The sequence below is a fragment of the Callithrix jacchus genome, chromosome 19 (genome assembly GCF_049354715.1).
Source record: "Callithrix jacchus isolate 240 chromosome 19, calJac240_pri, whole genome shotgun sequence".
NCBI classification, from domain to species: Eukaryota; Metazoa; Chordata; class Mammalia; order Primates; family Cebidae; genus Callithrix; species Callithrix jacchus.
In genome coordinates, this window is record NC_133520.1 from 20,860,662 (window position 1) to 20,873,456 (window position 12,795).

Here is a 12,795-nt window from a genome sequence, read left to right on the forward strand (position 1 = left end):
CCCTTCACCTTTAGCTGCTCCTATAAGCTTTTACCTCCAGAAACTTTCAGAGAAGAAAGTGCCTTTTTGTAAATTCACAAGTGCTGCACGACTCGAACTACAGACCAATCTTTTCCAACAATTCTCCGATTGCTGTCTCTCCTGCTGACTATAGCATTATGGGACTGCTGGTTTATAGTAAGGCAGCAAGGATCCCTCCTGGTGAGAGGTAGCAGTCTTCCCTTTAGGCAGGTGCCCTCAAGCTCTACAAGGAATTTTCTTAAAGGTCCCTTCTCAAGTTTGCGTTTTGGGAAACTGAACAGGACAGGCAAGCCTCCAAACTGGAGCTTTGCCCAAAAGGGTTCTTGGCTTCACCCAGGGAAGAGGTCAAGGGCGAGCCAGTGGTGTTAGACAGCAATCCTTTACTGAACTGTATTGCCTTTTGTAGAGCAGCACTACCTCACTGGCATCATGCCCTGAACCAGCAACGTATGGGCTCTTGGCAACTGTGTTTATACTCAATTTCAATTATATGCAAATTAAGGGGCAGGTGAATGCAAATTGAGGGGTGGATTATTTAGAACTTTCTAGGAAAGGATTGATAACTTCCAGGTCGTTAACACGGCGTTCATAAACTCTCACAGTGCTGGAGGAAGTGTCTCATGCTAATGAACAATGAGGGCAGCTAGGGATCACTTTTGTCTCTACCTGCTGGCTCCTGTTGTTTTTTTAACTTCATCCTGTCTGAATCAGATCCTGTTTGGGTCAGCAGGTTTATGACCAGAAAACAGGTATTTTCTGGTCTCCAACCACAAAGGCTCATAACTATGAATACTTCCCAAGGCCCAAAGACTTTCACCTTTCATTCTTCCAATTGTTTCCCCATATGGGTTGGCAGTAAGGCAAGTAGTTGTTGGAATGATGCTAGGGAGGAGTAGTTCATTGCTCTTCTAGCGTGTCTGATCTGTAAATTCTACTCAGTAAAATTTTATTTTCAGATGTTATTCTTTTCACTGGCTTCTCTTTCATAGTTTCCATTTCTCTCATGATTATATTCATGTTTTTCTTTGTTGGAATTCACAACAAAGGAAATGGGTGGCTGGCAAAATATTAAGGAAAGTTATAGATTAGTCTCAAACCTTTTGGAAGGCTGAAAGGTTTTATTGAGGCAGGCTGAAAGCTGACAGTCAATTACATTAGCATAAGAACGAGATAGCGCAGATAAAAGGCTTTCCCAGTTTAAATCTGTTCAACCCACATCCCTTTGTCTCTACTCTGTTTACTCATGTAAACTTTGTGCTGGATGGTCCTCTCAGAGGGCTATCAAAGGGGCATTACCCATTAATAGTGTTTACTCTGGACTTAGAACCTAAAGCTTTTATCATTCATAAAACCACTCTTTCAACCATGTTAGTTATCTGCAAGCAAGTTGACTTAGAACCTGTGTTATGAAATCTTTCCTGGATAAATGTGTGGATGTACAGGGGGTCTTGGTTGATTGGCTGCATTTTGCCCTCTGCAAGCAGCCAATGACCATCCCTAGCCCACTTGAATCACTGAACCAGATGTGAGAGTTCATTCATTTATCCATCATTGAGTCAGGGTCTGCAGGACAGACCTCCACAGGTGGTGGTTGACATTTCATTCCTTTAAATATTTTAGCATATCAATCCCATTTATAGTATCTGTTTTAATGTTTTTGTCTGATAATTTCATCTTATTTCAAGGTTTCTTATTGACAGATTTTTCTACTGATTATGTGGCACATTTTTCATTTCTTACAAATCTAGTAATTTTTTTTATTGATGTAGGCATTTCTTTCATTGTTGAGTGCTAGATACTTTTTATTTCTTTACAAGTTGGAATTTGTTCTTGTGGATCAGGTTGGCCCACTCAAAGCTTGTTTTTAAGCTCTTATAAAGCAGATCTAGAATAGCCTTTATTCTAGGGCTAATTTAGTCATATTCCTAAGACATGATCTTTCTGGAGTCTGTGCTAAGTGGGATCTCTGTAATTCAGTGAAGTCTCTCTACCCTATAGCTGGTGGACATTTAAATGGTTCCCACTTCTGCATAAGTACCGGAAACTTTTTGGCTTACAGCTCTCTAGTAATTGTTCTTTTCCTAGAAATTGTTCTTTGCCCTACCTTGTGGAGTTTTATCCTAACTATCTACTGACTGGTTTTTCAGACTCAAGGGGCCCCTATTCAGATTTCTGGAATTCTTTCTCTGTGTAATCCTCTCCTGTCTGTTCTCTGCCCCACATTTTAGCTGCTTTGACCTCCGTGAATTCTGATATCTTCTGTCTCAATTTGGTGAGATTTCTAGAATCTGTTTGAATTCCCCTTCCCTGGACTGCAGTTCAGGAACTGCTTCCAGGCAGAAAGCCTGAAGGATTGTACACCTCACTCTCCCTGCTTGCCTTTTCTCAGGGCTCACAGTCCCACACAGTCTGTTGTCCATCGTCTGAATGCTGTTGTTTCATGTTTTATTCAGTTTTCTAGTGTTCTGGGTAATTTTGTACTCTTCTTTTTCCTCATGCCTGTAAGTGTACGTCCCTTTTGATGAGAACTAGGAAAAAAAAAGCCAGAAATATGATACGTTGATGGGACTTTATTTGGGGATGGGAGTGTGGTAAAGCAAATTACAACAAGGTGTTTATTAGTATGAGTATTAGTATTGAGACAGATGGGACTAATCTTCAAATATATAAAAGACTTTCTTATAAAGAGAAGCAGAAATGAGCTGAGGGTCTTAATGCCCAGCAGGCAGATCTGTAGGTAGGAAGGGCTGGACCAACTGTTCCAAAACTCAAATGCAAAGAGAGACATTTGGGTGTTTGTTAAAAGGCAGATTCTATGCTTCCTGCAAGTGATCCTGTGGGCCCCCCTAATTTGTATTTTTAACAGGCACCCTAAGGTGGTACTGATGCAGTTGGTCTGTTGCCCATTCTTGGAGAAATACCAGCTGAGAATCCTAGGTAGGGAATCCTCATATGAACCCAGACAACTCCATCTCAGGCACACAAGTAGGGCCTTCTACGTGGATAAAAGGCTAGAAGGGGAATCATTATGGAGTGAAAAGAGAGATGTCAGAGAGGAAGCAACTGGCCCTCAGGACCAGGTAGAAGTGTAAGGGATATGGAGCGTGGGAGCAAGAGGTGACAGGGTATTGAGTACAAGAATTGCTTTCCCTTGGCCAGCTGCATAGACTGTCTATGGAAGGTGCGCCTTGGGATTAGGTAGCAGAAGGCCTCCAACAGGGAAAGCCTCAGACACATGAGCAAGAGGAGCAGCCCTGAAGAAAAACAGTTGGAGTCAAAGCAGAATGAAAACCTCACTTAGCTGGCTGCCCATCAGCAACTACAAACACTGATTTAGATGAACCTTTTGCCTCTGCAGTCATCTAGCCTTTCCCATGAAATACTCTTGTCCATTTCAGTGAGCTCTCTAGGGACACAATTTCATCTTTGTAGTGATTCAGAGGGCTCTTACATTGGCCAAATTGCCTTAGTGCTGTATTGTTGAGCTCAGTTGAAACAGAGAGAGCTGAGTTTATCTCTTCATCAGGGTTCCTAAAAGCCCGATCGCAGCAAGAATTCTAGATTCGGTTCGACTGAGCACCGCTCAGAATCCTTTATTAATTTCCTCTTGAGGTGTCAGCAGCAAAAGTACAATCTTCCTACCTCTGACCAAGCCCACTAGCCGCCCCTAGTGCTTAAGCCCAGAAAGAAGCGTTTTAACTCCAGATGAAGGAACTACCAGAGGCGTCCTTAGAGACAAGGGATGTGTACTCTGACAAGCAGGCCCCCCACACTGTCCCTCAGGGCAGGACATACACTTGGACCAGTGGGGAAGGAGAAAACATGGAACTTTCATGTTAATTAATGATAGTCAAGAGGACGAGAACAGTGGTTTAAAAAATGGAGCAAAGTCTTCCTGGCTTAGTTTATGTTCTTTGGTGATTGAGAACAGCTCACAATGCTAGAACATGACCCTGTTCAAAGGGACAGGCATGAAAGAAAGAAAATCTCATTTCAATGGCGAACCAGCCTTCTGTGCGGGAAGTCAAGGAATCTCAATGTCTTGGACTTTTTAAGTCAATGACAGTTCTGTGGTGGAATATCTCAGAAGAGTCACAGAAACCTTATTCTTAAGAGGACCAATAAATTAAGAAGGAGACTTTCTTAAATGAAAAAGTTCACTTTGTAGAGAAGAAAAGCTATTTTTAGTTAATGCATGGTTATTGAGTATCCACAGATTATTTTTCTTCTCTCTGTGAATGAGAGCAGCATTTTCCAAATGAGTTTTGCCCAATATTCAACCTTTGAAATGCTCCATAGGCAAAGAGGTTCATCTTCAAATTTCAGGGGAACACAGCCTACTCTCTCTTCCTGTGGACAGTCATTATGTACATATTAAAAATACTGGGTAGTCTTGTAGTATGGACATTTACTTAATCAAAAAAAAAAGCTTCCTGGGTCCTAAACTTAATTGATAATGGAGTACCTTTCTTATATAATCTCTGATAACATCCTGAAGCTCTTCTGAAATCTGGAGCACCCTCAGAAGTGTTAATAAATCCCAACAACAGAAGATGAATCAGACTCTGTCATGCTTGGTCAAAACATCACCAAAGCTTGACTTTAACAATGAGATACCATTCCACACGTATTGAGGTGGCCAAAACAAAAAAAATGCTGATAATGCCAAATATTGGAATACATTTGTTGTATTGCAGAGCAATACAAACTCTCATCAACTGTGGATGTGAATGCAGAATGGTCCAGCCACTCGGGAAGACAGTTTGATGGTTTCTTAAAATATTACGTGTGTGTGTGTGTGTGTGTGTGTGTGTGTGTGTGCTGTATCACCCAACAAATCTACTTCAAAATATTTTTTAATTTTTTTATTTTGATACATAATAGTATATATGTAATAGCACATATTTTGGGGTACATTTATAGGGCATGATTATGAACATGTAATACTACATATTTATGAGCTACATGTGATTTCTGGCATACTTATTTACAGGATACACACATAGAAGGTATAATGATCAAATCAGGGTACTTAAAATACTATTTTTGCTACAACAATGAAAACTTACATTCACACAAAAACTCATCTGTGAATGTTTATAGCATCTTTACTTATAATGGCCAGGAGTTTCAAACAATGCAAATGTTATTCAATGGGTGTATGTGTAAACACAATGCTTTACATGTGTACAACAGCAGCCTACTAATTAATAAAACAGAGCAAACTATTTATACACACAACATGGATGAATGTCAAATGTATTGTGCTAGGTGAAAAAAATGCAGTCCAAAAAGTTGTACATGGTATGATTCCACTCATGTGACATTCTGGAAAAGGCAAAAATACAGGAACAGAGAACAGATGGGTGGTTGCCAGGGACAAGAGGGTCTGAATATATAGGGAAAGCAGAAGGGAATTCTTGTTTTGCTCTTATTGTCCAGGCCAAAATGCAATGGGCTATCTCACTACAACCTCTGCCTCCCGGGTTCAAGCAATTCTCGTGCCTCAGCCTCCCAAGTAACTGAGATTACAGGCTCCTGTCTCCACATCCAACTAATTTTTTGTATTTTTAGTAGAGATGGGGTTTCACCATGTTGGCCAGGCTGGTCTCGAACTTCTGACCTCAGGTGATCCACCCACCTCGTCCTCCTGAAGTGTTGGGATTACAGGTGTGAGCCATGACGCCCAGCCCAGAATTCTTTGAGGTGTTGAAATTGTTCTGTATTCTACTTGTGCTGTTAGTTTCAAGACCCTATGCACGAGTAAAACTCATAAAATTTTACACCAAGAAAAGTAGATTTTACTCTATGTAAGTTTTTAAAATTAAAATAAAAAGATGATGCTGTTGGCAATATTTATCTACACAAGGGTATTTTAAGTCAGTAATTTCATTCTAGGAATTTACCCTATGAATAAGTACCTAAAGATTCATGTACCTGGTTACAGAGCAGAGAAAGTGCGGAGCCTGCATCTGGCTCCCACTCTCACAGCCGTTGCAGTACATTGAGCTTCATAGAGACAGCGCCAGGGCAAGGGAGAGCTGGACTTGCCAGACAGGCACTGGGCGACTCTGTGCCTTGCTGAGGAAAGATAACTAAACGCGGGTAAAGGAGATCCTAAGAAGCCAAGAGGCACAATGTCATCATCTTCATTCTTTGTGCAAGCTTGTCAGGAGGAGCATAAGAAGAAGTACCCAGATGCTCCAGTCAACTCAGAATTTTCTCAGAAGTGCTCAGAGATGTGAAAGACCATGCATGCTAAAAGAGGAAAATATGAAGACATGGCAAAGGCGGACCAGGCCCATTATGAAAAAGAAATAAAACCCCATCTCCCTTCCAAAAGGGAGAGAAAAAACCTGTTCAGGAAACCCGATGCACCCAAGAGGCCTCCATCAGCCTTTTTCCTGTTCTGTTCTGAGTATCGCCCTAAAATCACAGGAGAACATCCTGGCCTGTCCATCGGTGATGTTGCAAAGAAACTGGGAGAGATGTGGAATAACACTGCTGCAGATGACAAGCAGCCTTATGAAAAGAAGGCTGCAAAGCTGGAGGAAAAATACGAAAAGGATATTCTGCATATCGAGCTAAAGGAAAGCCTGATGAAGCAAAAAAGGGAGTTTCAGGACTGAAAAAGCAAGAAAAAGGAAGATGAGGAAGATGAAAAGGATGAGGAGGAAGAAGACGAAGATGAAGATGATGATGGTGAATAAGCTGGTTCTAGCACAGTTTTCTTTTCTTGTCTCTAAAACATTTAACCTTCATGTACGCAACTCACTCCTTTTAAAGAAAGACGTTGAAAATGGAAGGCTCTGTAAGGGTTACTTTTAACTGTCTGGTGTCTTTTCTGTATAGTTAACACATAGAGTTAACTGTGTCTTTAGATAGCCCTGTCCTGGTGACATGTCCCATAGCCACTAACCTTGCCTGCTGCAGTATGGGGCTGTACACTGGCATGGGAAGTTACAGCAGGTTGTTGTTGGTGCCCTTGGTGCCCAGCACAAACCAGTGGTAGTTTTTTTCATCATCGGTTGTTTCTGATGCAGCTTATATGAAATAATTGTTCTGTTAACTGAATATCACTCTGTAATTGCAAAAAAAAAGTTACAGTTATTTTGTTGACATTGTAAATGCTTCTAAGTAAATATAATTTTTTATTAATAAAAAAGATTCATTTACCTACGTATTCATTCATTTTATCATTGTCTGTAATAGCAAAAAAAGAAGAAAAGAAAAGAATCTAGGAGTCCCTACATACGGAACCACTTAAGTAAACTAATAATAAAGTACAAAGCGGTCATTAAAAATAACAAAATACTCAACACCTGAACTGAAAAGTGAAGGGCACAAAGTGAGGAAATATTCCAAATTAAAGGATACCGAGGAGACAATAATTTAGTACAACGTGGGATCCGGGACTGGATACTAGAGAAGAAAAAGGACTTGAGTAGTAGGACAACTGGCGAAATTTAAATATAGCGTGTATATCAGAAAATTGTATCATGTAAACATCGATGTCTTGCTTTTGATCATCGTAATGCAGTTATGTAAGATGTTAATGTTTATGGAATTTGGGGAAAAGTATATGGCAATTGTCTCTAATTTTTTTGTAAGAGAGAAATTAGCTTAAATAAAAAGTTTTAAAATACAGAAAAATAAGAAACCATCATAATAAGACAGAAACTTACAAAATTTCAGGTTTTACACCCCAAGGGATATAAGACACGAGAGACAAAGACCAAGGGCTGCCTAGGGTGTGAAATGTACTAAGAGATACCTTTGGAAGCTGAGCTATGAGAACTAAAAAGCATAAGGAATAAGAATGATGCGATGAACTGAGGAGACTCGGGGGAAGGGTGGGAGAGGGGAGGGATGGTGACTGCACACTGGGTACAGTGTACGTTACTCAGGTGATGGGTGCACCAAAATCTTAGAAACTGCCACTCAAGAACTTATTCATGTAACCTAATAAATAAACAAAAGGCATAGTGTTCTTGTAAGAAAAAAAAAAGATGGCTTTGACTGGGCATGGTGGCTCACGCCTGTCCCAACACTTTGGGAAGCCTAGGCAGGCAGATCTTCCGAGGTCAGGAGTTCGAGACCAGCCTGGCCAACATGGTGAAACCCCATCTCTACTAAAATACAAAAATTTGCTGGACCTGTTGGTGTGCATCTGTAATTCCAGCTACTCTGGAGGCTGAGGCAGGAGAATCACTTGAACCCAGGAGGCGAAGGCTGCAGTGAGCCGAGAATGCACCATTGCACTCCAGCCTGAGCGACAAGACTGAAACTCCATGCCAAAAAAAAAAGAGAGAGAGAGATGGCTTTAAAATGCTTGTGCAAGGTAATCAAAGGATCTTAATGGGGAAACTGAGTATGCAGGAACTCTCTGTACTCTTTGCAACTTTTCTGTAAACTTCAAACTACTCTCAAATGACTATTAATATTGTTGTCGTTATTAAACAGCAAAGAAAGTAATAAGATACCCTCATAATGCTAGGATCCCAAAGGGCTACAGTCTCAGTGCAAAACAAATGAGAAGTAAGTCTGGCCTCACCCAGAGTAGACTATGAAGAAAACTGCTGCCTCATAAATTGGCATTACATGAATGGGGAAAAAACTTCTCCGGGATTCATAACTTCATGGTATTTGTCAGATTGTTTTGTAGCCCAAATCCATACTATTTGTGTGGCTAGAAAAACTTCAAACTGAGTCTTTTTAAAAAATAGTTTCTGAGTTAATAGTGCCCATCTAGGCCAAGCACAGGGGCTCACATCTACAATCCCAGCACTTTGGGAGGCCGAGGCAGGCAAATCACCTGAGGTCAAGAGTTCAAGACCTGCTTGGCCAACATGATGAAACTCTGTCTCTACTAAAAACACAAAAATTATCTGGGCATGGTAGCTGGCGCCTGGAATCCTAGCTACTTGGGAGGCTGAGGCAGGAGAATCACTTGAACCTCAGAGGCAGAGGTTGCAGTGAGCCGAGATTGCACCATTGTACTCCAGCCTGGGCAACAAGAACAAGACTCCATCTAAAAAATAAAAAATAAAAATAGTGCCCGTCTAGCAGATACAAATCTTCTCTGAAGGAAACTGCTTTCAATAGGGGACACAAAGAATTCCCACAGATAAAATTCCAACAAATATGAAGTCACAAAAAATACTTAATAACAAGAAAGCAAATCTCCATGAGATGGATCCAGGAAAAACAAAAGAATCAAATCCACAAGGACTTTTGAAATTTAAATAGACATAGAATAAAAAATGATATATGCAATATTTTTAAAGAATAAAAATGTTGGATGGCCAAGATTTGGAAAATTAAAAGCATAATAATTTTTTTTTTTTGAGACAGAGTCTGTCTGTCTCTGTCACCCAGGCTGGAGCCCAAGCTAGAGTGCAGGGCACAATCTCGGCTCACTGCCACTTCTGCCTCTCAGTACAAGCAATTCTCATGCCTCAGCCTCTCACATAGCTGGGACTACAGGCGTGTGCCAGCAGGCCTGGCTAATTTTTGTATTTTTAGTAGAGATGGGGCTTTGCTATGTTGGTTAGGCTGGTTTTGAAATCCTGGCCTCAAGTGATCTGTCCACCTCAGCTTCCCAAAGTGTCAAGCATGGTGGCTCCCAGGTGTGCCCGGCAAAAACAGGATAATCAAAATTAAAAACTCAGTGTTGATATAACAGCAGATGAGACACAGATGAAGAGAGAATTAATGGAATGAAGAATAAATACGAAGAAATCATATAGAATGAGGTGTAAAGAACAAGAGACGGAAATTTTGAGAGTCAGGCACGGGTGCATGCCTGCAGTCCCAACCACTCAGGAGACTGAGATGGGAGAATCCCCTGAGCTCAGGAGTTCCAGACCAACCTGGGCAACATGGCAAGACCTCATCTCTAAAAAAATTCATAAACACAAATAAATGAATATTAAAAATACAATAGATTTTTTAATTTAAAAAATAAAAGAAACTTCAAGTATGATATGAAGGGTACTACACATAAGTATGAATACCACTGAAGGCCATGTTGGAATCCAGCTCCCACAATTGTGTCATTCAAGTCTTCTATATTCTTACTGATTCTTTTTATCCATTTGTTCTGTCAATCACTTGGAGAGGAATGTTGATGTTTCCAGCTGTGGTTGTGAATATATGTATTTCTTCTTCAGCTCCATCATATTTTGCTTTATGTATTTGGAGCTGTGTTTTTCCATATCTACACACTTGGGGTTGTTATAGCTCCTTAAGGAATTGACCCCTCCATCCTTATAGAAAGGCTCTTCTTATCCCTAGTAAAATTCCTAGTTTGGAGTTTGACTTTGACATTAATATAAGCACTCCTGCTTTATTTACTGTTCTCATCCATTTACTTTTATCCTATGTATGTCTTTATATTTAAAGTGGGATCATCCGCATTCCTTGGCTTGTGACTCCCTTCTACCATTTTCAAAGCCAGCAATAGTGGGCAGAATCTTTTTTAGGGAGCTATTTCTCTGGTTCTCGGCAGCCAGGAAATGTTCTCCACTCTTAAGCCCTCATGTGATTAGACTGGATCCACCTAGGTAATCCAGGCTAATCTCCCCACCTCAAGACCCTTAACCTAGAGGACCTCAACCTCTTCAAGGAGCTTTATGCATGACTGAGTACTCTACTCTAATCTTTCTCTCTTTCTGAGGTCTTAGCACAAGACTGTGCAGTCACACCTTCGATTTGGCACATTTGAAATTCAGTCCCCTGGCTGCTTTGAAACTCACAACCTTGAAAAAATTACTTTGTAGATTACCTGGATTTTTCTTGTCAGGTAGGAGTGACATGTTCTTGCAGTATCCTAAGCAACTGTGGAAACTCTACATAATATTTAGTAAAAGCATCTTTTAAGAAACAAGAAAAAAAGGAAAAAACATTGATTGTGAGGTGAGTGAGAGTAATTGCTAGTCATAACAGAGAAGTTGATTACAAGACATCCAAATACATAAAGGGAAAGATAAGACCTGTGATGGACTTTGTTTTTTAACTTTTTGATTAAAAACAGAAAAAGCCAATGCACAAAGATATGATTCCTGGTTAAAGCATCCCCAGGCCCTCACAAAAATTGGCATATCTGATACCATCTGGTAGGCAAGATAAATGGACTCCGGAGTACCCTCAGCTCAGGTGACCTCCATTACCAGTCATAAGCACAATATGGTCAGAGATTAACACAACACCTTCTTCTCTCTCCCACCACCATCCGAAGGCCGAGGCCAGGGCAACTCCAGCATTTACAGTCAAGGGCAATATGTATTGGGAGCTAGCAAAATCAATCCAAAGGTCTAGGGGGAAAAAAAGATATCTTCTTTGGATCCTGTCTCTTGCCCTTAATGGAGAATAAACATGTTTTTAGTTCAGTACGTTAAAGGGCAGGGATTTGTCTCTGTCACAGAACTGGAGACTTGGAAGAAACTCCAAATGTAGCTCCTCACCCTGGGGAAAAGCAGCATGAAGTAGTTTGTGGGGCTTCTGTCAAGACCAGGAACAGTGCCCTACATGTATATAGAGAAGATATCTTCCTCCCTTGAGTCTCGGCTGAGCCTATGTGTAAGAACTATTTATTCATTTATATGGTATCTTTTTCTCTTATTTTTTGACATATATAATAAAACTTATATAAAAGATTTTAGCTATTACATGATCTTAAGTAATTTCCTCATGGTGGGGTTTTTTGTTTATTTTGTTAGAACTCCTGAGACACTGTTGGGTCAAGCCAAAATATCAAAGAAACAGCATCAAAAGTGAAAGAGCAAGTTTAGTCTCTGCCAAGCTCACTCCTCTCCTACAAGTCACAATTGGAAGGTGGGGAGCTGACATAAAACCAATAGGTACTTCTCTCCCATTGGTGTGGAAATTTTTCTGTTTTTTTTTTGTTTTTTTAGCATTTACGCATCTGCTGAAAATATCTTGCACTAGGGAGACTGTCTTCTCACAGAAGTTCTGAGGGATACATGATCTTGTACATATGTTTACAAAACTGAGGCCAGCGAAGTGTGAGGGTTTTTGGGGTCACTTGGATCTGTGCACAGCAATCATTTGGAGGTTGTGTCTTTGGTTCCTTATTTGTGCCTGTTTAAGTCTGGCTTGCATAGGAATCCCAGAGGAGCAAGAAAAGCAGGACAAAGAAGATACAGAAAAGAATCTGCCATCCCTGTGACATCATGAAGGGTCTGCTTGCTGCTGACCAAAATAAGTTGGCTTTGCTGTTGAAGTTCCTAAGACACATGTGTGGTCCCATGCCTGTAGGAAGAACACATGCCCTGTAAATGAGGAAGAGAGAGCCTGCTCTCTGCCAAGGTCTAGTTGCACATGAGCCTGAATCCTAACACAACCCAGCAACATTAATATTTTATCCCATTGGGCCAATACTAAAACCAGCTCACAAAGGTTAAGTGACTTGTTTAAGGTCATGCAGCCAGTAAGTAGCAAAGCAAAGATTCAACCCCATTAAAGCCTTACCTCCTTTGAGGGCACCACACTGCTCTCAAAAAGACACATCCTGAATTAGGATGTGTCTACCCACACTCTGGGAAGCAGCTCTACCTGATAGATAGAAAAGCAGAATACAGTTGACCCTTGAACAACATGAGTTTAAACTGGGCAAGTCCACTTATATGTGAATCTTTTTTCAATACAAGTTACACCAAGTGTACCTGCCTCTCCTGCCTCCCTTTCCACCTCCTCACCTCCCCCTCTAATACCCATGAGACAGCAAGACCAACCCCTCCTTTTCTTCCTCCT

The 12,795-nt window shown here is 40.7% G+C and overlaps 1 pseudogene; it reads left to right on the forward strand.

Moving 5' to 3' along the window:
- Positions 1-6,119: 6,119 nt before the first annotated feature.
- Positions 6,120-12,211, forward strand: LOC100398439 (high mobility group protein B1 pseudogene; annotated as a pseudogene).
- Positions 12,212-12,795: the final 584 nt, after the last annotated feature.